At 44.8% G+C, this 16,130-nt stretch overlaps 1 protein-coding gene across 1 annotated transcript in view; it reads left to right on the plus strand.

Moving 5' to 3' along the window:
- Positions 1–16,130, plus strand: part of OLFM3 (olfactomedin 3) — a 180,207-nt gene that overhangs the window by 10,778 nt on the left and 153,299 nt on the right. The window lies entirely within an intron of this gene.

The raw sequence follows: 16,130 nt of genomic DNA on the forward strand, positions 1-16,130 counted from the left end.
ATCGGAAGAGTCGATTCACTGGCACCAAAGTGTCACTGGTGAAATATGGCCGTAAAAAGATGTCATCACTTCTGGGAATGATCTATGTCTATGGCTGCTTAGGGAATTGTGTATGTGAATGAGCGCCGGCGTGAGTATTTTCACACCCTCATGTGTTTCTGCGGCAGGATGACGATATTTTAGTCCATCTACCACTATCATCACTAAACCAACTGACACATTGTGGGGCTCGAGACCCACTGAAGGTTCTTTTGCTAGACTGATCATTTCTTATTTATATCACGCTCCACATAGATCCTACCCTGGACAAGAAGTTGAGTGCTAGACCAAGTCAGAGAACAAAATAGATCTGGGTTGACTGCCATTCACCTGAAGGCACCCGGGGGACAAGCAGGAGGAAATCGATGGAGGGTTAGAAGCTCACACCAAACAGGTCGCTATTCTCATGCAGAGACTTGATGCTGGGCATGAGAGAGTTGAGAGCAGGGAATCGGGGACGAAATGACTTCATTCAGTGTCTCTCATGGCAGCAAAGTATCATGACCTGTCCACCCCCCGTCAGTCAAAGCAAGAAAAGATTCCAAGTCCAAATATGTGTCCTAAGATAAATGTGGAATAATGCTTCAAGAAGTGATGAAATGATAAATGAGCTATGTGTCTGGGGGGTGGATACACTGAAACACAGTTACAAGGAAAATGAGGGCTGGGGGAGATAAGGAGTTGTTTCCACATCACGGATCACACTTTGAGACAGGATGCACACATTTGGCAATGTGTATTTAAGCATTTCAAGTGAAGTTTATTCTCTCTACCAACACCACACACACACACACACACACACACACACACACACAATACGTGACTGTATTTATTAATCTGAGACCTGGTTACCCTTCTATTACTGTTGGGCATTCACTTTTAGAACAACGCCTCTTAGTAAGAAGAAACAGAAGGAGGGAAAAGGCATAAAAACATAAGTTCATCTCCGGTCTTGACTTGCACCCGAGTTCTGCACAGGGAGATGCAATAGAAACATGACTGCGCTTGGTGTGCATGTGATCGTTTGTTTTGGAAAAGATCCCGCTCAACGGACTCAACCAAATTAATATTAATGTAACGCATAAAATGAAGAGAGAGAGAGAGAGAAACCAGAGCAAATCACAGCAAATTATAGAATAATTGGGGAATTGGAAAGTTCAGGGCTGTGGATGCAGTTCTAAATTAGGCAGGAGAAAAGCTGTCCAGTCGTATGGCTGTGGGCAACTCACTAAATTCTTTGGTTTTCATCTTCCTGTGCACAAAATGAGGGTGGTGAGCCAAAAGCTTTTTTTTTTTTTTGTACTGGTCCCTAAAATAGGGGCACCTTTATCTCTTATTCATGTAACTCATCATTCATCCATTTCCTTCTGCTCACGGACCCTCAGACATGTGCGACTGAAGTAAAACACTGGCTTCTTCCATTTTACTGCTGATAATCACAGTTGATGTCATCGAGAAAGTCCTAGCCATGCACTCCTACCCATAGAGGGACACAAACAATAACTGTGAAAGAAGTCCGTAAGCTTATTTTCTAGCCTGAGCATGACAGCATACTCAACACTTGTTCTGTGCCCTTCCCTTTTATTCGCTGTTCAAGATGTATGAGGAGTAAACAAGTGGACGACATGTTCCTGCCTCTGCCTGACGGCAGTTAAAACAGACCAGACTCTTAGTTACAGGAAACGGGGAGACTGTCCCGCTGAAGCCGGCATGAAGGCAAGAGTCTCCACCACCATGTCATACCCGGTGCTGGATGGTGAGCCTGCTTCTGCCCGTGTTTCTAGGATTGGGGAACAGGACGGTATTCGAGGCCCTGGATCATTCCAAATGTCAGCTAATTATGAGAAGGTTTCTTTTTTTTTTTTTTTTTTTTTTTCATTTTTCTGAAGCTGGAAACAGGGAGAGACAGTCAGACAGACTCCCGCATGCGCCCGACCGGGATCCACCCGGCACGCCCACCAGGGGCGACGCTCTCCCCACCAGGGGGCGATGCTCTGCCCATCCTGGGCATCGCCATGTTGCGACCAGAGCCACTTTAGCGCCTGAGGCAGAGGCCACAGAGCCATCCCCAGTGCCCGGGCCATCTTTGCTCCAATGGAGCCTTGGCTGCGGGAGGGGAAGAGAGAGACAGAGAGGAAAGCGCGGCGGAGGGGTGGAGAAGCAAATGGGCACTTCTCCTATGTGCCCTGGCCGGGAATCGAACCCGGGTCCTCCGCACGCTAGGCCGACGCTCTACCGCTGAGCCAACCGGCCAGGGCCGAGAAGGTTTCTTTTTATATTAAGTTATGATTTCTAACAATATCATCTACCATTGACTTATGATCCTATCTTTAGCTAAATATAGTAAGAAAAAAAAAGTACATGGACTGTAATAGACAGAATGTCACCCCAAAGATGTTCCCATCCTAATCCCCAGAACCTGTGAATAGGTTGCCTCACATGGCCAAAGGGGATGTATAGATGTGGCTCAATTAAAAATCTTGAGATGGAACAACTCAAGAGAGAGAGAGAGAGAGAGAGAGAGAGAGATAGCTCTTAGAAGAAAAAGCTGAATGCTCAGAGTCAGAAAAAGAAGTGAGAGATTATGGAAGCAGAGGTTGGAGAGAGGCACCTGAAAGACAGAGAAAGAAGCCGAAAGCCAAGAAATGTAGGCTGCCTCTAGAAACTGCAAAGGCAGGAAAATGGACTCCCCAGAGTGTCCAGAGAAAAATTCAGTCTGCTGACACTGATTTTAATCTCAGAAGACTTATTTCAGACTCTGCTCCCCAGAACTGTGGGATACGAAACTTGTGCTGCATTAAACCACTTGGTCTGTAGTCATTTGTTACAGCAGCAACAGTAAACTAATACGTTTGTCTAGACCAGCGATTTTCAACCTTTTCACCTCACGGCACACATATACTAATGACTGAAATTCTGCGGTACATCAAAAATATACTTTTTCACAATCTGACAAAAAAATAGGCATAATTTTGATTTATTCACAGCAATGGCTATTGTTGTGCTGGCTGTTTTCATTTTTCTGTCTGACACTCTGGAGAAGAGATCAGTGGCCCTGACTACAGAGTCAGGTTTAGCATGTTTTAACAGTTCTTGTGGCACACTGGTTGAAAATCGCTCATCTAGATGATAATAATTAATATGCAAACAAACACAAAATGTAAGCCAAATAACAGTAGAGTCTACACTTGGGGATATTAAGATTAAGAGACTGCCCTGGCCAGTTGGCTCAGCGGTAGAGCATCGGCCCGGCATGTGATGTTCAATTCCCAGCCAGGGCACATGGAAGAGTGCCCATCTGCTTCTCCACTCTTCCCCCTCTCCTTTCTCTCTGTCTCTCTCTCCCCCTCCTGCAGCCAAGGCTCCACTGGAGCAAAGTTGGCCTAGGCGCTGAGGATGGCCCTGTGGCCTCCACCTCAGGTGCTAGAATGGTTCCCGTTGCAATGAAGCAATGCCCCAGATGGGCAGAGTATCGCCCCCTGGTGGGCATGCTGGGTGGTTCCTGGTCAGGCACAGGTGGTTCCTGTCTGTCTGTCTCCCCGCTTCTCACTTCAGAAAAATACACACACACACACACACACACACACACACACACACAAAAGATTTAAGAGACCACACATGGGAATTACAGTAAGGTCTAAAAATTATCAAGATGGTAAAACAGAAATGAAAAAGTGCCTATTAAAGAAGACTAGATTACACGTAATTCTAGCTGAATCACATGATAGGTTATTGCGTTCCCCAGCTGACATTTACAGCTCACAGAGGACCCTCAAAGTCACTCCTTCAACCCCTCTTCCAAAGCCAACAGCTCTCCACACTATTTCTCAATATCTCTGGTGACACGATACTATTTTCTAGGACAGTCTACTTTTTTTAAATTTATTGATGTGACACTGGTTAAGATAATTATACAGGTCTCAGGTGCACAATTCTACAAGACCTCTCTGTACTCCATCTGGTGTGTTCACCCCCAAAGTCCGTCTTCATCCATCACCATCTATCTCCCGTGCCTTCCTTCTTCCCCGCCCCGCCCCGCCCTCCGCCGACAGTTCAGCTCACTGCAGAGTCCTCTCAAATGAACTGGAATTTTCCTCACAGCGGTTGCCATTCATTGATTGAGGGAGACGAGATGGAATCTTTTCAAGAGCCTGTCTATTAAATATTTAAACAGTTTCCTCTGGTCTGCCTTTCTCTGGAATTGGCTTGCTCTGACGGACTGTTTAGCATGGCTCCCACTCCCTCTATGAGTGTCTCAAATACTCTCTCATTAGACGTACCTTAAGGCCAAATAAATCAAGCAGTAAACTTAAAAAGAATCAGATACAAAGTGAATCTTTTTTGTGTGTTTTTGTAAGGTAAAAATCTGCCTAGAGAATCTGGCCCTCAATGTAATAAAGACATGGGTGTCATTTCATTTTTTCTTTTCTTTTTTTTGCCAACATTGGACTTTTAAAAGCACTTGGTATCCAATGTTTTTTTTTTTACACTGGATTTATAACCGACACTGAAAATACAGGTAAACTGACTGCTCTGATTCAGTAGAATGAGGATGATGACTCCTGCTTCTCCGCCAGTCACACGTGAGGCACCAAAGGCACCAGCCTGTCCTCAGAGGAAAGCAGTTTTGTTTAGAGAGCCAATCAATGCATGATACGTAACGAAGGCACCATCAAACACAATGATGGCTTGGTGACATTCCACGAACTAAGAGCAGGAGCCTCCCCCTTTCCTTGTGCAGTAGGGAAGGGAAAAACAATGTTGTTGGGTTTACTTAATTTTATTTAATTAAATTAATTAATTAATTAATATATTTTTATTGTTAAGTGAGAGGCAGGGAGGCAGAGAGATTGACTCCCACATGTGCCCCAACTGGGATCCACCCAGCAAGGACCCCTATAGGACGATGCTCTGCCCATCTGGGGCTGCTGCTCTGTTGCTCAGCAAGTGAGCTATTCTAGCACCTGAGGTGAGGCCATGGAGCCATCCTCAGTGCCCAGGACCAACTTTGCTCAAAACATTCAAGCTATGGCTGAGGGAGGGGAAGAGAGAGAGAAGGGGGGGAGGAGGGGGGGAGAAGCAGACGGTCACTTCTCCTGTGTGCCCTGACCGGGAATCAAACCTGGGACTTCCACATGCCAGGTTGATACTCTACTGCTGAGCCAATCAGCCAGGGCCGTGTTTACTTAATTTTAAATAACTGAGATTTTTTTTTTAGCTTTAGGACAATTTTAATGTGAAGAAAATAATTAGTCCAAAACTAAATGATTCTCAGTGATTATAATTATCACATTGACACAATTATTATCATCATAATAATTTTTTTCAACAAATACTCATGCCTGGCACTATTCCAGGAGTTGGAGACAAAAGAATTATTAACAAGGTGTCGTTACTACTCTCAAAAGCCTTAGTATTTTCTACTGGGAGACTCGTACAGGCATACTAGTTGTTGTAGTGTTGTACAGTGTGTCCTACAGCGGAGTCTTGTCTAGGAGACAAGTAGGGGATTGACAATGGACCTCTACAGCCGACTGGGGCACAAGAGAACATTTCCTGGGGGAGGTGATACTTAAAGGAAGACCAACTTGACAGTGAAGAGAAGAAGGGATAGTCCATTAAAAGGCATGAAGTCACAGGGACATAGAAGAGCATGTGAAGCTCTCAAGAGCTTTCATTTCAATTCTTCTGATGACTTTCTTTATTGTTAATTATATGGGAAGTAGGAGAAGCTGATGCAGATGAGAAACAAGGAGAGCTACTGGTGGCCTGAAGATGGTACAGAAATGATTTCTTGACTGTCACCAAGATATTGAAAGTATTTCTGGAATTCAATTACCGTAACCCAAAAAAGAAATAAACCACCATGTAGCTGTATTAGAGTTCTTCAGAGAAATAAAACCAACTGAGTGTGTGTTCTCTACATATGATATAGACATAACTTAGCCTATATGCCATATATTTCATATATAAAAATGACTTATTATAGGGAATTGGCTCATGGGATTGTTGAGGCTGATAATTCCCAAGATCTGCAGTCAGAAAGCTGGAAACCCAAGAAATGCAATGATGTAGCTGTAGTCTGAATGCGAAGGTCTGAGAACCAGGGGGTATGATGATGTAGTTCCGGTCCAAAAGCCTGTGGGCTTGAGACCTAATAAGAGCCAGTGTTTCAGTTTGAGCCCAAAGACGATGGGAAAAAGAAAAATCAATGTTTCAGCAAAAGGCAGATGGGCAGAAAATATTTTCTCTTATTCAGCCCTTTTGTTCTATCTGGGACTTCAACTAATTAGATAAGGCCCATCTATATTAGGGAGAGCAATCTGCTTTACTCAGTCTATCAATGCAACTGTTAATGTCAGGCAGAAACATCTGCACAGACACACCCAAGGTAATGATTGACCCGATATCTGGCACCCCGTGGCCCAGTCAACTTGACACATATAATTAATTTAATTAACCATCAGAGTAATAATATAAAGTTATGTATATCTTTTTAAAGTATATATATTTATATATATATATATCTGTGTAGTCTATCTATCTATCATCTATCTTTGCAACCACTACCTATTATAATACTCAAAACATAAATTACTGAGAAGAATCCCCAACACATAACACCAGATCTGTATGATTTCGCTGTGATTCTGTGACCCTGCTTCATTTATATCCTGCTGACTAGGCCCCCAGGGAAGCCATAACTCAAGGTTTTGGCATTGTGGAGTGCTCCACTACCACCACACATAAAAATTATTATTATTTAATTCTTAATATTATCACTATGCTTTGAGAACAAATCTGTTGTTGGAATGGTTCCCCTCATATAAAGTACCTTCTACTATATTTTCAACTAGTTGCAAGCTGATTCCAGCTTGGTTAAATTGGCCTAAAATTTGGCATCACCTAAAACTTTTAGTCAGGCTGCCTACTGACTTCAAATTTTATTGACAAGTTGTTTGTTTGTTTTTTGTCAGAATGTAAATTTATTCATTTTAGAAGAGAAAATTCCATTTTTGCCTTATGTTTTATTTTCTTCTTTCCTCCCTCCTTCCTTCCCTCTTCACTTATTTTCTTTCATTCAAAAAGAAATAAAAACAATTAAAATTCCATCATAATGTTCAAATTGGAGCCCAAAAGCTCAGACCATGTAAAATGGATAGCCACGTTTCAACAAAGATTTCAGAATGATAAGTGCAAGCCTATTATGGAAGTTTGGGGACAGCCACCCACTACATGGCCTCCACATCACTAGGGACTTACAGTCAACGATTTTCCCTGTGGTTTTAGAACATCTGCTACGCACCCAGGACTAGCTGTCATCCAAGGTTATCGCCGTGACTAACAGGATAAAACTGTTCATAATCTAATTAACAATCAAAAAAAGAATGACCAAAAAAATATATATATATATATGTCACGTATGGTAATATATCATATAATGTGAATTGAAAACCAAACACATGGAAGTGAGACGTTCTGTAAGACGTGGGGTTAGGGACGAATCCAGCAGGCCCCACGGTAAGGGAGACACTTGAGCAATAATATGAAGAAGGTGAGAAAGAGAGTCACCTACGTGTCCGGGAGAAGAGAGTTCCCAGCAGAGAACAGCTTTATACAAATTCAATGAAGCGGGCGCATGCGTGGCAGGTCTGAGGAAGGGCAAGGAGGCTGGTGAAGGAGAGACATGACCAATGGGAGAGGGGCAGAAAATGAGAGCTGCGAGTCAGCAGGAGGCTCGATCCCGGGAACCCTGTGAGTGGTCGGAAGGATTCTGCATGCGATGAGGAGACGCGGTGGGCTCTGAACGGCGATGTGAGATATGACTTTTCTCGTAAACGAATCCCTTTGGCGGCTGTGTGAAGAATCTGCTTCTGGTGGTAAAGGAAGAAGAGAGACCAGGTGGTATAAGAAAACAAAGTTAGCCTGACCTGTGGTGGCGCAGTGGATAAAGCGTCAACCTGGAAATGCTGAGGTCGCCGGTTCGAAGCCCTGGGCTTACTTGGTCAAGGCACATAAGGGAGTTGATGCTTCCTGCTCCTCCTCCCCTTCTCTCTCTCTGTCTCTCTCTCTCTCTCTGTCTCTCCCTCTCCTCAATGAACAAATAAAAAAAAAATTAAAAAAAGAAAGAAATGGAAATCAGTGACACCGCTGGGGGGGGGGTTCAGTAGACTGACTGTGGCAAAGTCCCCTTCCTGAGGGACTGTCAGGTACGGAGGAAGAGGAGTCAGAGCCTACAATCAGATACACACCAGACCTCCATGGAGTATCCCTGCAGAGAGAAACGGGGGACCCCGAGAGGAGGCTACGGCATCAGACACGTGTTTTTAATGACGTCTAAAAGGAGTGAAGGCACAGTCGGCGGTCAGGCCAATGGAACAGCCCAGGAGGGGCTGGTCATGGACCCGAGCACTTCCATGGGAAGAGGTGGGAAGACGGCAGACTCCGCACACAGAGGGGTGGCCGGAGCTCAGACGGGGAGAGCCCTTCCCTCTGCACCTGCACCGCCCCAGTGACACGGGAAGCGTGGCCATCCACGGAGAGTGACTGAGCGTGGGCTACCGGTAGAGAAACGGAAAGAACAGGGTCCTGGAACTGCCATTAGGAGCGAAGAGGAGGACAGCCCTTCCGCTGTCCGGCTCACGCACGGTCAGAGGCAGCTGTGTCCCCGGGGGAAAACCAGAGTTCAGAAAGAGTAAAAAAAAAGGGAGAAAGAGATTTTTCAGAGAAGCGGTGGACATGAGGGAATGTCACTCATGATGGATGGTGAGTGTCTCACAGCTTGCCCCCTGCATTAAAGCTGATAATGAATCTTTCACGGACGTTGGAAGGTGCGTCTGAGTTCTTCTCAAGAAACTAGTTATCTTTTTTTTTCCACTGGCTCTTTGCAAAGGGTTAGCCAGCCCAGATCTCTCCTGATAAGGAAAATAGACAAAGCGATGAGCTAGTTGAAGGGCACTAAACACGGGTTATAACAGGGGAACGAGGTATCACTCCCCTCCCCCTCAGCCTGAGCCCGATTTATCTGGGATGTCACATCATCCTCGATGGCAGACTCATCCGGGGCGTCTCCGAAGTCAGTGTTACATAACGAAGACGGCAAGGCAGAGCTGACAGCCAGTGGGACTGTGTATTTTAATCACGTTAGGTCAGAACTCTACTCTGAAATCCCCTCGGAATATTTTAAAAGCAATATAAGAAAGTTGTATGCTGACAGATATGGGGCTATCACTTCCACATAACAATTTCCCACGTCCGGGAAAATATATTGTTTCGACCCCACCAAACACATACAGGAAGATTGGGTTCAAGTTTGGGGTTTTTTCCCCCCCATTAATCCTGAGACCAAAATGAAATATTACTTCAATGTGCTATATTAATGAAAAGAAATTTGTAGTTTGTTATACTTAGCAATTTATTTGTGTCTAGAATATGCCTAAGGAGACACAGCTCACATATGGCTCTTAATCTATTATATGAGGCCTTTCTAATCATTCAACAGACATAAAAGAAGAAAAATGGTAAGTTTAGTTTCCTGTGACTGAAGCAAGGAGAAGGGGGAAAGTCATATATGTGACTGACATTCTGTGATTTCCCTTGCTGTGGGATGACATTATGATAGAGTAAAAGGAATGTGTAAGGTACTAAAACATTGGCATTGGACTAAGAATCTGGAAATAGGAAAGTTAAAGCGTGTGTGTGTGTGTGTGTGTGTGCGCGCGTGTGTATGTGTGTGTGTGAAAGAGGGAAAGTCTCATCTGATAACTACTAAACTCAACCATCGAAACTAATTACACTAATTATAGAAGTGAATGGCGTGACTTACAAAATATTTTTAAATGCAGCTTATTTCCAAATCCTATAATAACTTAAGTCGGTCCTACAAATTTCTTTGAAATGGGAAACCCAACAGAGATTGTTAGGACTCATTGTAAAAACAGATGAGATGACTTTCAAATTATCCTGTCAATTAAATGTATGGGTGATTTAAATTTCCCATGTATATTAATCCCGTGTATATTAAGCAAGCCTCTATTTTTCCTTGCTTGCTTCTTTTCTTCCTTTTAGGCTTTTATGCAATGGAAATGCCACCTTTAACCTCTGTCACAATTAGTTTCTGGCCCAAATGATGAACATTTCCTGATTGAAATAGTAATAAATTACTTGTCTTGCACAAAACCTGTCACTTCTATCTAAAATGACACAGTTCTCCGTAATATAATGGGGAAAACAATCACACTGTCCTGGGTCTATATGCAGTTTAAATAGATAACATTTCGAAGCACCAATTTCACTGCCTGGCATTCAGTAAGTACTAAATAAATGGCAGCTTAGTTTTCAGTAAATTAGTGTTCAAGAAATGGCTTGTGCTATATGTTCTACTACTGAATATGCTAATTCTGTAACCAACATCACCATTCAGTTCATCTTGCCCAATTTCCTATGATCCCCAGTATATCTCATAAAAAAAGAGATATATTCCTATGAGAACTCCACCTGCTCCTGACCTCACCTTTATAAAGTTTTATTTTAATTTCTTACTATTTTTTCCCCCCGAAGTGAGAAGCTGGGAGGCAGTCAGACTCCCACATGCGCCCAACTGGGATCCACCCAGCATGCCCACCAGGGGGTGATGCTCTACCCCTGGGGCATTGTTCTTTTGCAGCCAGAGCCATTCTAGTGCCTGAGGCAGAGACCATGGAGCCATCCTCAGTGCCCGGGCTAACTTTGCTCCAATGGAGCCTTGTCTGCAGGAGGAGAAGAGAGAGACAGAGAGAAAGGAGAGGGGGAAGGGTGGAGAAGCAGATGGGCATTTCTCCTGTGTGCCTTGGCCGGGAATAGAACTCAGGACTTCCACGCTTTGGCCCGATGCTCTACCACTGAGCCAACTGGCCAGGGTCTAATTTTTTACTATAACAGTGATGTGAAAATACTTATATTTAGGGAACCAAAAGAGAAAAAGAAAGCAACAATGACCCTTCAAAACAGAAAAGGCTGTGTCTGTGCAAATAAATCGAGAGCACAACTATTTTTTGTTAAAAAAAAGAACACCCGTGATTCACTATAAGGGTTAACAACAGAGTGTGGACTGAGCTTTTATATATTCTGTCTCTACTCACAGATCATCTCTGATCCCTTCAGCACTGCGGGCTGGTGTTGAAAAGTCTTTTGCGTAAAGAAGAACAGAAGGGGACTAACCAGTGACTCCTAAAGCCCCTTCCAATTCAGAAATGCTTTTTAATTCAACAGATCCTTGCTAAGCACACGCTCAGTTCGGGTCCCCCCCAGACGCTGTGATTTTAGTGCGTTCCAATTCTCTATGTTTTTTTTTTTTTTTTTTTGTAATCATGACCTATGTGGTATTTATGCAGCAACACAGTTATGTTCAAGGAAACAAGAAATACAAACTTGATCCAAGGAAACGAGAAATACAAACCTAGTCTACATTTCAGTTGACTGTGGTTCATCTCTTTAGCAAAATCGACTGTTTAAATATACCAATCTGTCTAATCCGACTGTCAGGGAGCCGGGAGCGCACACTGCGACTGTTAACGTCCGCGAGCCTCAGTTTACTTGGAGAGCAACTCAGGATAAAAATGAAACGTGAGAATGCTGTGGGAAGCGTAGGAGCTAATATGTTCTGGGCGTATCTGGAACACAGTGAGAGAGACAGGGACCATCAATACAGACGCTAACAGCGACTGTAGCCTGCCAGCCAATCTAGTATCGGCATTAGTATTTTGCCTGTGTGTCATTGTCTCTTTTTAGGTTGCCAATTATGTAAGCCTCTCCAGGTGTGCTTTTCACAAGATGGAAAAGGCGTGGGTGCAGCTCAAAATCAGTAGTATCCTGTCCAATCCTGGGCACCCGTCCCGTGACCAGGTGGCCACCTCAGTGCACCTGGATGCATGTAACTCTCCTTCCTGCAAATACCCTGGGTCGGAGTTCCTTAATGTGGGACTTAACCACCAAATGGAGTCATTTGCAATTATCTAATTATATATTAGGTACATTTATTTACAAAAGCTAAATGGAGAGAAATCACTAATTGCAAATGGACTAATATGGCATTCTAGTGTTTTGGGGACTTCAATCTCTGAGTTTCCTTTCTGTCTTCTCCTCATTAATTTTTTCAAAGAGCTTAAAATGCCCCGTAAGAATTTAGTAATGTCCACTGAACTACAACCACAGCTTTGTTAACTTGTAGCAAATCCTTACAGCTTGCTTCTCTTTCCACCAGGACTTTCCTTCCTGCAGTGATACTTTCAATGCTTTCTGTCATTTTTATACACTGTGTTCCCTCCTTTTGCAGCTCCTGGGATTTGTATAAGGTGCTGCTCTGGTGCCTGCTACATATTTTCACCTGGTGGTCCCTGGTTATACCCTCCATGTAAGAGCTTCCTTCTGCCCTCTTCTTGTATTCTTGCTACATTTTTGATAACTGCCATCTCTATGTAAATAGCAATCTCCTATCCAATCTCTGTGTTACTTGTTTTGCAAACATTAATAGTAAGTGGTTTGCATTTTCTGTGCCGATGGCCACTTGCAGTTGCAAATGACATTTTGCTAGCTGAAATGAGCTATATTTAGCCTCAGAAAATCTTGATATTTGACCACAAAAAAAAAAAAAAAGAAAAAGAAAAAGAAAAAGAAAAAGAAAAATTGACTGGCTATAAGTTAGAAAGCCACCAGAAAAAAAAAAGCAAATTATTTCAGCTACTTTGTGAATCCCTCCGCTTACAGCAAAAACGGCACACTTCAGAAACAGAAAGGCTTTGAAGATGCTCTATCAACTCTTTCCCATCCAGAGTACTGCTCGTGGTTCCACGCAGGTGAAAGTGTCAGTGCACAGAAACTAAGGGTGGATTCATTTTAAAAGCGAAAACCATGTGTGTGGGTTAGCCTGATAATTACTTTTCCAGCCCTGGGATAGTGGAGATGTGCTGTGTCACTTTAAATAGTCATCTGAGCCTGACTAGGTGGTGGCGCAGTGGATGGAGCATCGGACTGGGAGCGGAGGACCTAGGTTCGAAACCTGGAGGTCGCCAGCTTGGGCCCAAGGTTGCTGGCTTGAGCAAGGGGTCACTCGGTCTGCTGTAGCGCCCCCCCCGTCCCCCCCTCCGTCAAGGCACATATGAGAGAGCAATCAATGAACAGTTAAGGTGCCCCAACAAAGAACTGATGTTTCTCATCTCTCTCCCTTCCTGTCTGTCCCTCTCTCTGTCTCTGTCACAAAAAATAAAATAAAATAACATAGTCATCTGAATATTAGCTGATGATATCCAAACCACTATTTTGAACAGCAACCGTTCTCCGGGGAGAAACCGGATAGGGAATTCATTCAGATGACTGAATGGCGTGCTTCCTGCAGAGCAAAGAGATCCACGCGCGGCCTCCTGTGCAGCACGGCCCTCCGCGGAGCTCACGTTGATGGCTTCACCTGGCCCACCCATTGGTTGGGTTCAAGTCATAATCAACTCACTAGACAAGTTCCACCGTCAGGGGGTCTAAACAGGTGCTTTTCTGACGTCATCAACAGTGGCATCAGCCACACAAATGAATGAAAAAAACCCCATGAAGTTCTATTTTGGAGTGTGCTCTTTAGTTAGAGGGAGGATGAGGGACCCTGTAGGACAAAGAGAGCTGCTGCAAATTCCCTGTTGACCCTGCACCTTGTCCTGGGGAACGCGGCTCAGGAGCAAGGTGGGACAGCCCCTGCTTCCTGGGGCTTGCAACCCAGCTGTGGACATGGATTGAATAAAAAATAAATAAATAGAGAAGTAGTAAATCAATGTAGCCTTTGCAAATTGTCTGTCCAGAGACTGGGTCAGAGCACAGCCTGGGGAGAGAATCGGGCTGTGTGGCACTGGTCAACCCTATAACGATTAGATTAACGCTGCACCTTGCATCAAACACCCAACAGAAGCGCAGTATTAAACTGACAGCATAGGGCCCTGGCCGGTTGGCTCAGCGGTAGAGCGTTGGCCTGGCGTGCGGGGGGACCCGGGTTCAATTCCCGGCCAGGGCATATAGGAGAAGCACCCATTTGCTTCTCCACCCCCCCCTTCCTCTCTGTCTCTCTCTTCCTCTCCCACAGTGAGGCTCCATTGGAGCAAAGATGGCCTGGGCACTAGGGATGGCTCCTTGGCCTCTGCCCCAGGTGCTAGAGTGGCTCTGGTCGCAGTAGAGCGACGCCCTGGTGGGCAGAGCGTCGCCCCTGGTGGGCAGAGCGTCGCCCCTGGTGGGCGTGCCGGGTGGATCCCGGTCGGGCGCATGCGGGAGTCTGTCTGTCTCTCCCCGTTTCCAGCTTCAGAAAAATACAAAAATAAAAAAATAAAAAAAAAATGCTGAAAACAAAAGAAAGTCAGGGGACACGGGTTCACCTGAAGTGTCCCAACCCTTGAGGCCCTCCGTCCGGAATGCCGAAAGTAGAGGGGGACCGGTAATACCCATTACTTACTGTCTAGTTATAGCTCCTAGCAATAGTTAGCTACGGGCCAGTTGATGTTTCACAACATACTTTGTATGGAAACGCTCAAAAACTCATCCACCCACTGAGAACCCGTGCATTCACGCACTCACTGATTTATTTCTCAAACCATTAATGAGTAAAATGCTAGTCACTGGCAAAGAAGCAGGGGGGAAAAAAAGACCCAGCCATGGGTGAAAATCTCTGAGCCATAATCACTACTTCTGTCGAGTATTCTTTAAGCACCTGCATGTGTTCCAGGCATCCAACTCTTGGTTAGCAGGACAGAATCTCTGCAGGTGACAGAACTGAGAAGGGCTGACCATCGGAGGGTCAACAAGGGCATCGTGGACGTGCGGCATCAAACGGGGCCCCGGAGCTGAGCAGGAAGGAGACAGAAACACCCAGACTCTGTGAACTTTTGTAAAGGTGGGCAGCTTAGGTTGTATGATTTCAAAAATGCTGGGAAACTATCCATTCAACTCTTTCTTCTCCTGGACACGTTCTGCCATGGCCCTAGCAGAGATGTGCTGTCCAAAATCATCCTTGCCTTTCGGAGTCGCCGGCCCTCTGCTTTCTGGTATTTATTCTGCTTAGAATGCCGATATCGCTACTCCCAACCTGTCAAAACCTGCTGCTTCTTCACGGTTCCACTGGTCGCAGACAGAATTAGTTTTTTCTTCCATGGGCCCACAGTACATTGTTTTTGCTCTCACATTTACACACCCTGATCTTTCAGTTAAAAGCCGGAAATCCCATCTTCTTTATTTATGCCCCGGCCACGGAGGCGGCACACAGTCAGTCGTTTCTCGGTATGTGATTGTTGGAGGAACTGCCGCTGATCGGACTGTCAGCTCCCTTGTTGTGGGACACAAGGTCTCAACGCACTGAAAGATGCAGCATGCCGTCCGGGTGGGGACAAGACTAGCGTGTTCCCCAGACCACTGAAGTTCTACCCCTGGGTCAGCAACGTGAGCTAAGACACACACCCTCACCTAGCACCCGGGACCTCAATGGCTTCCTCTGACATTGACGAGGCTGGGCTCAGGCATCTCTGCTATGTTCTCCGGACCAATTTTACCTAAAGTCCAACCGCAAGACTGAGCCGATAAAAGATAATGACCATGTCGGCCAGAAAAGACGATCTACTGGACACGCTTCCGTCGAGTAGCAAAAGGAACGCACGTTTGCTGTCAAGATCAATGCACTAATGCGCTGGTTTTGCCCCTGAGCCGCACGAAGCAGAGCCGAACCCACAGCGTTATCATCAAGATATTTGCAATGCAAACAGGTCCAATACCCAACGCAGAGTGAGGGCATTGATGGCCTTCTGGAGGTATCCAGGGAACTGTCTCGGATGGGACAGAAACACCCCACGTGCCAAGGAACAGGAGGGGCCATATCCGTTACGATCTCAAAGAAACATGAAAGCAGTAAAAGGAAATGTCAGGAACTTGCAACAAATTGAACAAAAGCCTTAAAAAAATGCAGGTTAGGTCACACTGTTAGACATCTGCAGAGAGAAAAATCCAATTTAAAAAAGGTACTGAACTACGAACTCAAAAGTTGACTTTAAAAAATTTTCTTAAAGTCAAGTTTAGGAATATACACACACACACAG

Source organism: Saccopteryx bilineata, chromosome 11 (assembly GCF_036850765.1).
Source record: "Saccopteryx bilineata isolate mSacBil1 chromosome 11, mSacBil1_pri_phased_curated, whole genome shotgun sequence".
In the NCBI taxonomy this organism is placed as follows: Eukaryota; Metazoa; Chordata; class Mammalia; order Chiroptera; family Emballonuridae; genus Saccopteryx; species Saccopteryx bilineata.